This window comes from Schistocerca piceifrons, chromosome 2, assembly GCF_021461385.2.
Source record: "Schistocerca piceifrons isolate TAMUIC-IGC-003096 chromosome 2, iqSchPice1.1, whole genome shotgun sequence".
NCBI lineage: Eukaryota > Metazoa > Arthropoda > Insecta > Orthoptera > Acrididae > Schistocerca > Schistocerca piceifrons.
The window spans coordinates 613506230-613518515 of NC_060139.1; the positions used below are offsets into that span (position 1 = coordinate 613506230).

At 40.6% G+C, this 12286-nt stretch overlaps 1 protein-coding gene and 1 non-coding gene across 2 annotated transcripts in view; both read left to right on the forward strand.

Moving 5' to 3' along the window:
* LOC124776403 (peroxisome biogenesis factor 1) overlaps positions 1-12286 on the forward strand; it is a 388232-nt gene that overhangs the window by 352033 nt on the left and 23913 nt on the right.
* Trnas-cga lies at positions 1394-1468 on the forward strand. The gene has a single exon. It is a non-coding gene; the product is annotated as a tRNA-Ser (tRNA).

The following is a 12286-nucleotide window of genomic DNA, read 5'->3' on the forward strand; positions in this document are numbered from 1 at the left end:
TCCTAGATTCTGAATCGACCAAATACCAAATTATCCGATGACAGATGATGGATTCCAAACTAAGTGAAAGAAAAGATGAAAGCTAAACAAAAAACATAAAACAACCTTGAACTGCCATCACAATCGAGGCCAACAAATATTATACAACTAAAAGCTCAGGAAGATGTAACGAAACCAAATTGGACTACGGTAAAACTTACTTTATTTTACACGTCAAGTTCCGTAGGATGAAATTGAGGAACAAATCTCCATGGTCTTGGAACCCGTCAGTGCATGACACTGTCAACTCCAACCGAAGAACCCACCGAAGAATAAAATACCTCATTAGTTACAACTGAAGAACTAGTTGTTGTGTTCAAAAGTAATGTAAAAAGAGAGGAAATTCAGAGAACACTCGACTGGGAATTAAAAAAAAAAGGAGTGTCAAATGATATTTATAACTTCCGCTTTCAAAAAGACAGATTAGTAAGAATAGAAAGCTACAATCCAGATGTCTTAACGAAAATTAAAAAGTTTATCCAAAATCATCGACAAAAGCCAAGGTTACACTACCAAGAGCGCGACAGGCAAGTGCCCCAGATTAGAAAACAAAGAAAAATTCGCCGACATTTAATGTGGTTATTAAAACTGTTGACTTAGACGTTGATCCCAAAAGAGATAGTGGAAGTGCTGAGAAGCAACCCAAATCTGAACGTACTAAGCGCAGTAAGAGTAAAATGCAGGTTGACCAAATGAAGAACAACAATTATACGTGTTTTTAAACGAGAACAAACCACAGTAGATTACTTCCTCAAGATTCATTTCGAGTTTTTGGGACAAATTTATCTCCCCCACGATGTATGCAATGTACCAGTGTTATACTTTTGATCACTAGACAGAAAATTGCAGTGTGAAATGTAGTAAATGTACTGACGATAATTTTTCTAGCAAATGTAGCTCTGAATCAAAACAACTTCTTGCGCAAACTGTCAAGGAGACTATCACTCAATCAGTGTAAAGCGTTATAAAAATACTAGAATGAAATTTTCACTCTGCAGCGGAGTGTGCGCTGATACGAAACTTCCTGGCAGATTAAAACTGTGTGTCGGACCGAGACTCGAACTTGGGACCTTTGCCTTTCGCGGGCAAGTGCTCTACCAACTGAGCTACCCAAGCACGACACACGCCCGTCCTCACAGCTTTACTTCTGCCAGTACCTCGTCTCCTACCTTCCAAACTTTACAGAAGCTCTCCTGTGAACCTTGCAGAACTAGCACTCCTGAAAGAAAGGATATTGCGGAGACATGGCTTAGCCACAGCCTGGGGTATGTTTCTAGAAAGCTTCTGTAAAGTTTGGAAGGTAGGAGACGAGGTACTGGCAGAAGTAAAGCTGTGAGGACGGGGCGTGTGTCGTGCTTGGATAGCTCAGTTGGTAGAGCACTTGCCCGCGAAAGGCAAAGGTCCCGAGTTCGAGTCTCGGTCCGGAACACAGTTTTAATCTGCCAGGAAGTTCCGTTATAAAAATATTCCAAGGAGCCCACAAGCGCTGAAACTGCGGCTGTTATCAAATGTGTCGATCCGCCAACTTTTCCAGAGCCATAATCGAAATTCGTTACGTGCAGTTACAACAGCACTAATTAATATCTTCCCCGACAAAAGGAAAAGGTTGTTACAGCGATGAGTCAAATTGCCACGTGTTTCATCCGCCGAAAATTCTCAGCTTTCAATCAGAAACATTAATGCATTACTGCATAAATAAAACAAACCCGGATGAAAAGCAAATTCCAGAACTTCAGAGACAGATATAAGACTCCACATTTTGGCCTAATCCAACCATTGCGTTCGTTAATACAAGTAGCCATCGATCCAAACAACCGATAACAGAATATCCGTACGTAGTCGATAAGGAAAAGCCAAAATTTTTGGCATCACTGAAACTAGAGATGATCTTTCGATGCATTAAAAGTTTATACATGCCATCGCAAATATTCACATAATAATGCAGGAAGGGTATCAGTACAATAGCGAATATCAGTATAAAGGCGTGAATATTTGTAGGGAAATTAACATTGTCTGGCAGAATAGTTGTGCACGGTGTAGATGCAACATAATGAGATCCAGTATACTGATAAATCCAATCAAATAGTGTCGCATTTGATGCCAGTAGTACAGTTATTCACAAGACATCAGCGATTGAAGTGGTAGAAGAATCTAAAGGCAGTCGGCTCTGTGCGGTGTTAGTGTGCGCATATGTGCCTTTACTGCAGATGGGAAACAAACACCATTAGTGGCTGTGCGTATTGTGCACATAAACCACGAATGTTACATTGCCACGCGGAAAACTATTATCGTGTTAACAAAAAGGAAAATATCGGTGCGTAGAAGGAAATGGGACTCTCCAATCGTCAAATAGCCAAGAAACCCGCTGTGACACCCAAACATTAAGAGGCTGTATTGGAGTTTGCTGAAAATAATGGAAAAAGTAATATTTAGCGATGAGAAAAAGTTTCATGTAGATGGTACGGATGGATTTCAGTGTTTCTGCTACAACTAAAAGTGGTTAGAAGATAATCGTATTGGTGTCTTGTCGTGGTCTTCTCGTAGTCTGGATTTGAACCCCGTGGAAAACATTGAGCAAATACTTGAAAAACTTGTTTGTCGCTAGTGGAAGGCAATTTGAGGCCGTTTATGAGCTGAAAAGATCGATGAAAGAAGAGCGGGTGACAATTTCACTGTAAAACTACAAATCACAACAAAATCAGTGCTGAAGAGAATTTCTGAGACAATTAGGAAGAACAGAGATTGGACAAAGTACTAACAATGCAATAACACAACAAGAAAGTGAGTGCCTTTGTAACAATTACCAACGGGGAAATGCAAACGCCTTATTTTGTTACTTGTGTTTTGAAAGAAACCAAGTAATACCATTATAATAGTTTACGTCTTATATGTATCCACTACTTTCGTAATAAATTTGATACATGTGTGCTTCAGACATTGTGCTTCAAGCATCGTATATTACGTTCGTAGGAACTCTGCCCATATACTGATTTCCACTTTTGTACTCCATGACAAAATAGTTCCAGCTATCAGAATCATGCCTCTAGAAGAATACAGTGATGTTCAAGTTGGTGTTATTGTTGTTGGCTTCAGTCCAAAGCCAAAGACTGGTTTGATGCAGCTCTGCATGCTACTCTGTCCCGTGCAAGCCTCATCATCTCCGGATAACCGCTGCAACCGACATCCTTCTGAATCTGCTTTGTGTATTCCTTTCTTGGTTTTCCTCTACGATTTTTACCATCCACCCTTCCATCCACTACTGAATTGGTGATCCCTCGATGCCTCAGAACGTGTCCTACCATCCGATCCCTTCTTCTAGGCCGGCCGCGGTGGTCTCGCGGTTCTAGGCGCGCAGTCCGCAACCGTGTGACTGCTACGGTCGCAGGTTCGAATCCTGCCTCGGGCATGGATGTGTGTGATGTCCTTAGGTTAGTTAGGTTTAAGTAGTTCTAAGTTCTAGGGGACTGATGACCACAGCTGTTAAGTCCCATAGTGCTCAGAGCCATTTGAACCTTCTTCTAGTCGAGTTGTGGCACAAATTCCTCTTCTCCTCAATTCTGTTCAGTACCTCCTCATTAGTTACGTGATCCACCCATCTAATCTTCAGCGTTCTTCTGTACCACCACATTTCGAAAGCATCTATTCTCTTCTTGTCTAAATTAGGTATCGCTCATATTTCACTTCCATACATGACTACTCTCCATACAAATACGTTCAGTAAAGATCTCCTGACACTTAAATCTATACTCGATGTTAACAAATTTCTCTTCTTCAGAAACGCTCTTCTTGCCATTGCCAGTCTACGTTTTATATCCTCTTTTAACATTTTTTAAAATCTTAAGGATAATAAGTTGCCGTCTCTTTAAGAATAGATGATGAATGCAGCTAGCCGCTAACTCTGTGTAATGTCTTGTCTGTATAGACGTGTATCTGTTGCCTTTAAGAGCCCTTCACCTTCACACATAAATCTATACAGTAAAGTAAGGGCCTCCTATTTCTTGGCTGATCCGTGATAAGACAGGCGAAAAGTTAGACTAATGGAAGATTATTAGTATTATCTCTATTTTCATTCGCTCTCTCTCTTTCTCTCCTTTATCTATGTACAGTTTTTACTATAATATTTCATTACGTGAAATCAGCCAAATAGAGTCCTTCGTTTTGGTAATCAGCGGCTGGCTTGCTGTAAGAGATCTTTACATTTATAATTACTGTTAAACACTGCATTCAGTCGGGAGAATCAATCGTGTGGACAATTTGTTCCTTTTACGAAAGATTGCGAATTCCAGATGTGTACGAAGCCTTTTTGGACGATTTAACACAGACTCAGTGATTGCAGGCTCTCTTCGACACAGCTGAAACTTCCCCACTTATTACAGGGCCAACGTGATCATCAAATGATTCAGAAAACTCATTCGTTCATTCACTCCAGAACAAAAAAGTCACAAACCTTATTTATGAAGGAAATTGTGTATTAAATCCATCTCCATTACATGTCCAGATCTCCGGTGATTCCACGTCTTAATTATTTCCCGTTTACAGTCTCTTTCTCTTCAAACAAACCGCTAGCGGCACAAATGATAATTGGCTCGCTTTAGCGAGAAGAAAAGCAGAATATGTATCTCTCAGAAACACGTCAATCCCTCAACAGATACTCCAGAAGCTGTCCTAGTTACCACTCTAACAACCATGGAGAAAGCATATATGCATCTCTGTTACTTCAAAGAATACACGCACTAGAAAATACTTTGGCGTCGTCGAGCTGTCGCCGCATATATTACGAGAAAATCAGATCAGATACGTTTCCAAAGTGAATGAATGTGGATGGTTTGATTGACAATGATTAATTGGTGCGTGGTAGAGGGTGTTTTCTGTGGGGACATTACACTGGACATTACACTCTCTACTTCGACCATCATGAGTTATTTTGTTCCCCAAATAGCAAAACTCATCTGCTACTTTGTGTCATTTCCTAATCTGATTCCTTCAGCATCACTTCATTTAATTCGACTATATTCCATTATCCCTGTTTTGCCTTTGTTGACGTTCATCTTATATCCTGCTTCAAGACATTGCCCATTCCGTCCACCTGCTTTTCCAAGTTAGTTGCTGTCTCTGACAGAATTAGTGTCATCGGCAATACTCAAGGCTTCTATTTCTTCTCCCTGGATTGTAATTACTACTTCCAATTTTTCTTTGTTTCCTTTACTGCCTGCTCGATGTACAGATTGAATAACATCGGGGATAGGCTACAACCCTGTCTCGCCCTCTTCTCAGTCACTGCTTCCCTTTCGTGCCAGTCGACTCTTATAAAATCCATCTGGTTATTGTACAAATTGTAAATAGCCTTTCGCTCCCTGTATTTTACCCCTGCCACCCTCAGAATTTGAAAGAGAGTATTCCAGTCAACATTGTCAAAAGCTTTCTCTAAGTCTACAAATGCTATAAACGTACATTTGGATTTCCTTAACCTATCTTTTAAGATAAGTCATAGGCTCAGTATTCTCTTACGTGTTCGTACATTTCTACGGAATCCAAACTGATCTTCCCCGAAGGTCCGCTTCTACCAGTTTTTCCATTCGTCTGTAAAGAATTCTTGTTAGTATTTTGCAACCATGACTTATTGAACTGATAGTTTGGTAATTTTCACACCTGTCAGCACCTTTTGTCTTTGGAATTAGAATTATTATATTCTTCTTGAGGTCTGAGGGTATTTCGTCTGTCACGTACATATTACTCACCATATGGAAGAGTTTTGTCATGGCTGGATTCCCCAAGGCTTTCAGTAGTTCTAACGGAATGTTGTCTTCTCTCGGGGCCTTGTTTCGACTTAGGTTTTTCATTGCTCTGTCAGATTCTTCACGCAGTATCATACCTCCCATCTCATCTTCATTTGCGTCCTCTTCCATTTCCATAACACTGCTCTCAAGCAAATCACCCTTGTATAGGCCGTCTCCTTCCACCTTTCCGCTTTCCCTTCTTTGCTTATGACTGGTTTTCCATCTGAGCTCTTGGTATTCCTACAGATGGTTTCCTTTTCTCCAAAGGTCTGTCTAATTTTCCTGTAGGCGGTATGGCGGTATCTATGTTTCCCCTGGTGGTATTTGCTTCTACATCCTTAAATTTGTCCTCTGGCCATTTCTGCTTAGCCATTATGGACTTCCTGTCGATCTCATTTTTGAGATGTTTGTATTCCTTTTCGCCTGCTTCATTTACTGCATTCTTATATTTTCTCTTTTCATCGATTAAATTCAATATCTTTTGTGTTACCCAAGTGTTTCTACTATTCCTCGTCTTTTTACCTACTTGATCTTCTGCTGTTTTCGCTCTCTCACCTCTCAAGGCTACCCATTCTGATTCTACTATTCCTTTCGCATGTAGTTTTGAGCGAGGAGTCCCTGTACTCCTATGTCAGAATAGTATATTGCATATCTGAGTACTTACGCATAGAAACTTTGTATTCAGCGGATCTGTGTGTGCACCATCGTGGCTTGCGCAAAGATCTCTGCGTCTCCACGTCCTCCTTGACATCTTACGGAACATCTCAGGAATTATGCTTCTAAAGGCTACCTCAACAGTTTTGCGAATTTCTTGCGTAGTCTTGTACCGACGATGAGCCACGTGGGGCTTGTTTATTATCTGGCGTGGTAAGGTACGTGCTTCGAGGTGGCCAATTAAATGGGCCTGCAGATGCTGATGCACCACACGCCAAATGCAGAGACCTTGTAAGTAGGCTGTTTATGTTTTTTTTATTGGTAACGCCACCTCTGTATAAAAATCACTGGCTGTGCTGTGTGCAGTCTGTGGCTAGTTTGCATTGTTGTCTGCCATTGTAGTGTTGGGCAGCGGCAGCTGGATGTGAACAGCGCGTAGCGTTGCGCAGTTGGAGGTGAGCCGCCAGCAGTGGTGGATGTGGAGAGAGAAATGGCGGAGTTTTGATATTTGTAAAAATGGATGTTATGAACTACTATATATATTATGACTTTTGATGATGTTAAGGTAAATACATTGTTTGTTCTCTATTAATATCTTTCATTTGCTAACTATCCCTATCAGTAGATAGTGCCTTCCATAGTTTGAATCTTTTATTTAGCTGGCAGTAGTGGCGCTCGCTGTATTGCTGTAGCTTGAGTAACGAAGATTTTTGGTGAGGTAAGTGATTTGTATAGGTTAAAGTTAGTCAGGGCCATTCTTTTGTAGGGTTATTGAAAGTCAGATTGCGTTGCGCTAAAAAATATTGTGTGTCAGTTTAAGCACAGTCTTGTATAAATTTTTCAAAGGGGACGTTTCAACCTAGAAAATGTTCACCAAGGTATAGTAAGCTGTGCTGGAGCTCCGACATGCTGTAACCACATTGATCCACGATTACTTTGCCTTCGGGCTGAGGTGTTAACTACGTTTTAAACATGTCCAAATAAAAATTTCCAGTCAGCAATATCCTTCAAAAATATGGCACGAACAGGTATCGTGATGCCAGCCCGCGCCATGTCTTAACTTGAGGCGGCTGCCTTTCCAACTCATCCACGAAAGGAGGTTTTTCCATAGAACAGAAAACAACATTCCTCATCTATGAACTGCAATACATCGCACATTCATGAGAAAATTGAATACTGGAGCAAGACACGGCATTTCGAAACTGTGCCAACAAAGCACAGCTGTTTCGAACTCGCTGCTCCATGTCGTTGTTAGATAATTAATATTTATAACCCTGTATTCACCTGACTAGAAGTCCTGTTCCTCCTGCCACCGAACTTAACTAATTCCAACAATATCTGACTTTAACCTATTCATTTCCTTTTTAAATTTTCTAACCCACCTTTCTGATCAAGGGATCTCATATTTCACGTTCCGATCCGTAGAACGCGTTTTGTTTATACGTCGTCCTGAGTAGTCCCCGCACGGATATCCGAATGGGGGACTATTTCACCTCCAGAATATTTTACCCAAGAGGACGCCATCATCATTTAACCATACAGTAAAGCTGTATGCCCTCGTGAAAAATTACGGCTGTAGTTTCCCCTTGCTTTCAGCCGTTCCCAATATCAGCACAGCAAGGCCGTTTTGGTTAATGTTACAAGGCCAGATCTGTCGGTTTTAATTTATATTACTAAACATGATTCAGAACCGTTGTCTAATTGTAATAATTCCGCTCTGTCATTTAATGTTCGCTTACGTAGATGGGCTGAGCGAACGACCAGGTTTGATTATACAGATCCATTTTTTGTTAATAATTGGAGTCGTATTCGTTTTATTGAGAAGTATTTCGATTCTTTTCAGGCTAATCGAGTTTTTGTGCATTCTCTGAGCGAGTGTCATTTGATTTAATGGCTGGGCGGGCCGCGTGGTACGTTGGTATAACAAGGCCTTTCGGTCCACGGAGGTTCGTAAGAAGCAATTGTATTTATTTGGCGATACAAATATTGGCAAGTCACCTTTGATTGAAAAGGTTTAATCGAAAAAGCAGCACGTATATTTGCCTTTTTGTTCCAAATTCGGATTTGGTGGGTACGATAGTCGTATTCACAAGGTAATTGTATTTGAAGAATTTGAATGGTGCAGGTGGCTTCAATATGCATCTGTTTTGAAGCGTATTGTCGAAGGTCGACCAGTTACTGTTAATGTTAAAAACAAACCTGGCATGGTCATTACACACCGTGGCTTGGTTGTATTTTTATCGAATGAATTTAGTATTGGAGGTGAAGCTCTAATTTCCCGACTTGAGGTTGTACATGCAGATTGTCATATTGTCCATTGTCGTTCATGTAAGGATGAAGTGGATGCGTCGGACGCGTCGGATGTGGAAATCCCGGAAGAGAGTGTTTGTATATCGTCGGATGAGGATGTACCGGAAGTTTCGTTCTGCACGCCCTCGGCGTTGGATACGCCGACTGACGAATCTAACTAGGCCCATATTCGGTCGTATGTGTCGGTGGCGTACAGAATTTACACAAACAGATGGTGTACGCTTTGAGTATGGTAAAATGGCCGCTTTGGAGAAACATGATGAAAAGGCCAAGAACTTTTCTACACTTCAACACTATGATATTACTGATGAATTTAAGTTTTTTGGTAACAAATGTGCTTCTGTAATTATTAATAAAATTGTAACTTATGTCTATAGTGTTAATGTGAGGATTGAAAGGTTAACACTTGATGATAAAGCTAACAAAAAGATTTTTGAAGATCAGGGTGCATTGGAAAAAGTTCGTATAGCCTGTAGTAATAAGATGCGTGCCTTTGATTTGAACTCACAGAGGTCAACTGGTGTACCCTGGCGTAAATATACTAGAAGGAATAGATTTAAGTTTGTAACGTATTCTAAGCCTGAACAAAGTGCTGATATATCTAAAGTGAAATCCTGGACAGATTTAGAGAAGGAATGTAAAGTAAAAAACCGCCGTTTTCAAGGTACTAATCCATTTTATATTGGACTGCAAATTGCTGGTGATGAGCCTGAGAAAAACGATAATGTTCAAAGCGAAGTGAAATATGTTACATTTGTTGTAAGGAATAGAGTGTATATGACATTTTGTAAAAGGAAGGGTAATGTTACGTTCTAAATAAAGGTATTTGTTTACAGCTAATATCTGCGTTGGAGTTTTTTTATGTTTTGTTTTCATAAATGACAGCAGATCGACACCATTCTTTCCTAAGGTAGGAGTACCGGAAGGGGCAATTTTATCACAGATATTGTGATCACTATATACTGTAGATATTCCATCACCAATAAAATGGAACGAAGATTTGGCTTTGTACGCAGATGACGCTGCCTAATGGTATGATGCACCTATGGCAGAAAGGATACATCAACTCGCCTCTCAGTATATTAAACTTCTGGAATCTTGACTTTTCATACTATTAATTTTCATATCCTTGTAAAAGGCTGTAGTATTCAAAAATCGCACAAAATTTCCAAACATTTCAATTTATAAAACTGAATTACATATCTTTTGTTTTTACCTACCGCCCCACGCTATGGCAAAAATCGTTTCGTAGCGCCTGACTGTTACGTTTTATGTGTTGGATTATGTACGTACTATGTATGGAAAGAGTGATGATGAGTCCTCCAATAGCAGCTACACATATTACTCAAGAATGCACTGGTGCAGTCGACACCGACTCTGTCCTTTGGCTTTTGGGGATCTGTCCAGGGTGAGAATTTTTGGGAGGGTACAAGTCGGTAAGAGGAAGAAGGCTGGCAACCACTGACCCTGTATTTTTTAGTATGCGCACCAATTTGTCACCAACACATGGTCGTTCTTTCGATAGCCATCAAAAGAAATGGACATTACTTGAATAAATTCACATATAGATAATAATTCGAATAAATAGATAACCCGAAAAGTTATTTGTCAATAAAATGATTCGTCTACGCTAACACTAATAATTACCTATTGTTTGTTATTCGTCCACTTAACTGACGAATAAAGAGGGCTACTACAGCATTTTTTTGCTAATTTTTTTTATCTACACTGTGTCACCTATAAAGAGTGTTGGTTTCTGAGGCTTGTCGATGTAAATAATTACTTGATACTTTATGCAAAAGTTTGAGTTGTTGGCTCAGTGGATTAATGACAGACTACAAATCCATTGGTTTGGAGGTTGCTCTACCATTGGTCATGCGATTTTTCTGTCACTTCTCGCTTTTTCGACCTCTGACAGTGACTTGTAAATGAGAAAATGCTACGTTGCACTGTGGTACGGAGTGCACAGTAAGCGGCAGGTTTAGTAACTTGGTAGTAATACTATCTTTGCGGCCTACTTCATCTCGCCCCTGGAATATACAGCCTTGTCCTAAAGTCCTGTCATACGTCGGTATGGGCGCCATCATTGTCGCGGCACTAAATGATGCGCCGCCAGGCCCTGTGTGAAATTTTCCGAAGCATAGGCAGTGTGATGTCCTTGAATGTGTCCCTAACAGCTTTCTTTAGTTCGGCAGTTGTCTGGTGTCGTTGTTTCGCGACAAGCTGCTTAATTGTTCCCACGGGCAGCTATCGCATGATGTCAGATCTGGTCTCCCCGGAGGGCACTCAATCGGCGCTGGCAGATGCACCGATTCTGTCCCTGTTCACCTCTCGGGGAACATTTCATCCAAGAATGCTCGAACACGGAGAGTGTAGTGGGCAGGAGCTCCAGCTTGTTGAATCCAGCTGTCACTAAGAATGTTCAGTCTCTGGAGCTCTGGAATAAACTATTCACGCAACGTTTACAACCAAGAATGCTGATTCATTGCACTGTCAGAGGAATATGGCCTTATGAGGTGCCTACTGGACGTTGCGGCCCAGATCGTAACATTTGGGGGATTGTTCTATAACTCCTCGTAATAATATGGGTTTTCCTTGCTCCAGAAAAAATGCCACTATTCCGACAAGACCGGTAAATTGCACATTCTTCTAATAAAACTTTGCCCCGCTGTGGGAACGACGCAAACATCTCGAGTAATCTTGAGTAAGCTTCATGTCTTCACCGCACGTCCTTTGGAATGTCAAGTTCAGCAGATCTTTTCGGCAATGACTTTATGGGAAATCTGGTCACAGAAGCTGTCACTGCTGCATATGTTTGTTGCCGTGTTGCTGGTCGACCTGTCCTCTTTCCACCAAAAATGGATCCGGTTTTGAAGAGTTTCTGTTGCCATCACAGTGTCGTTCGCTTGGCACATTAAAGAATTATCACAAACTCATCACTCTTGGTAGGATTTATTATAATTAAACGTCATTTAATAACACATTGGCGGTAAAAGCCTTAAGGAGATTCTAAGATGAAAGATACCATTGTTGAAAGTTGTCCATGTATTCGTCACTGCGTAACGGCTAGAGGTGTTGAGTTATGGAGTGGAGAAAAGTAGGTTTGAGACCTGCAACATTCTAGTATTTATTTATATATTTTGCGTTTGGTAAGATTCCGAATTTTTTATTAATGTAATGGTCTGCAGTATTCGATGTTATTTCCATATAAGAGCGCTCCCTCCCAGAAGTGATTTTATGCGATTTTATGACTTCAGTCTGATTAAATGGCGAAAGATTAAATTTATGTATTTGGATCGAGAAGCAATTACATTTGTATTCTTGCTTGTCACAAATATTCAGTTGTTTCTTTACGAATATGTCGCAGTTTCCGAGGTTCCACTCACACACCTTACTTCCATAAAACTCGAAGGAATCGTGAAACTCGATAGCAGTTGACAAATGTTCTGGACAAGCACACGTTATTTGACGGCATTTGCCAATAAGCTTTCTGACACTAGATTCTC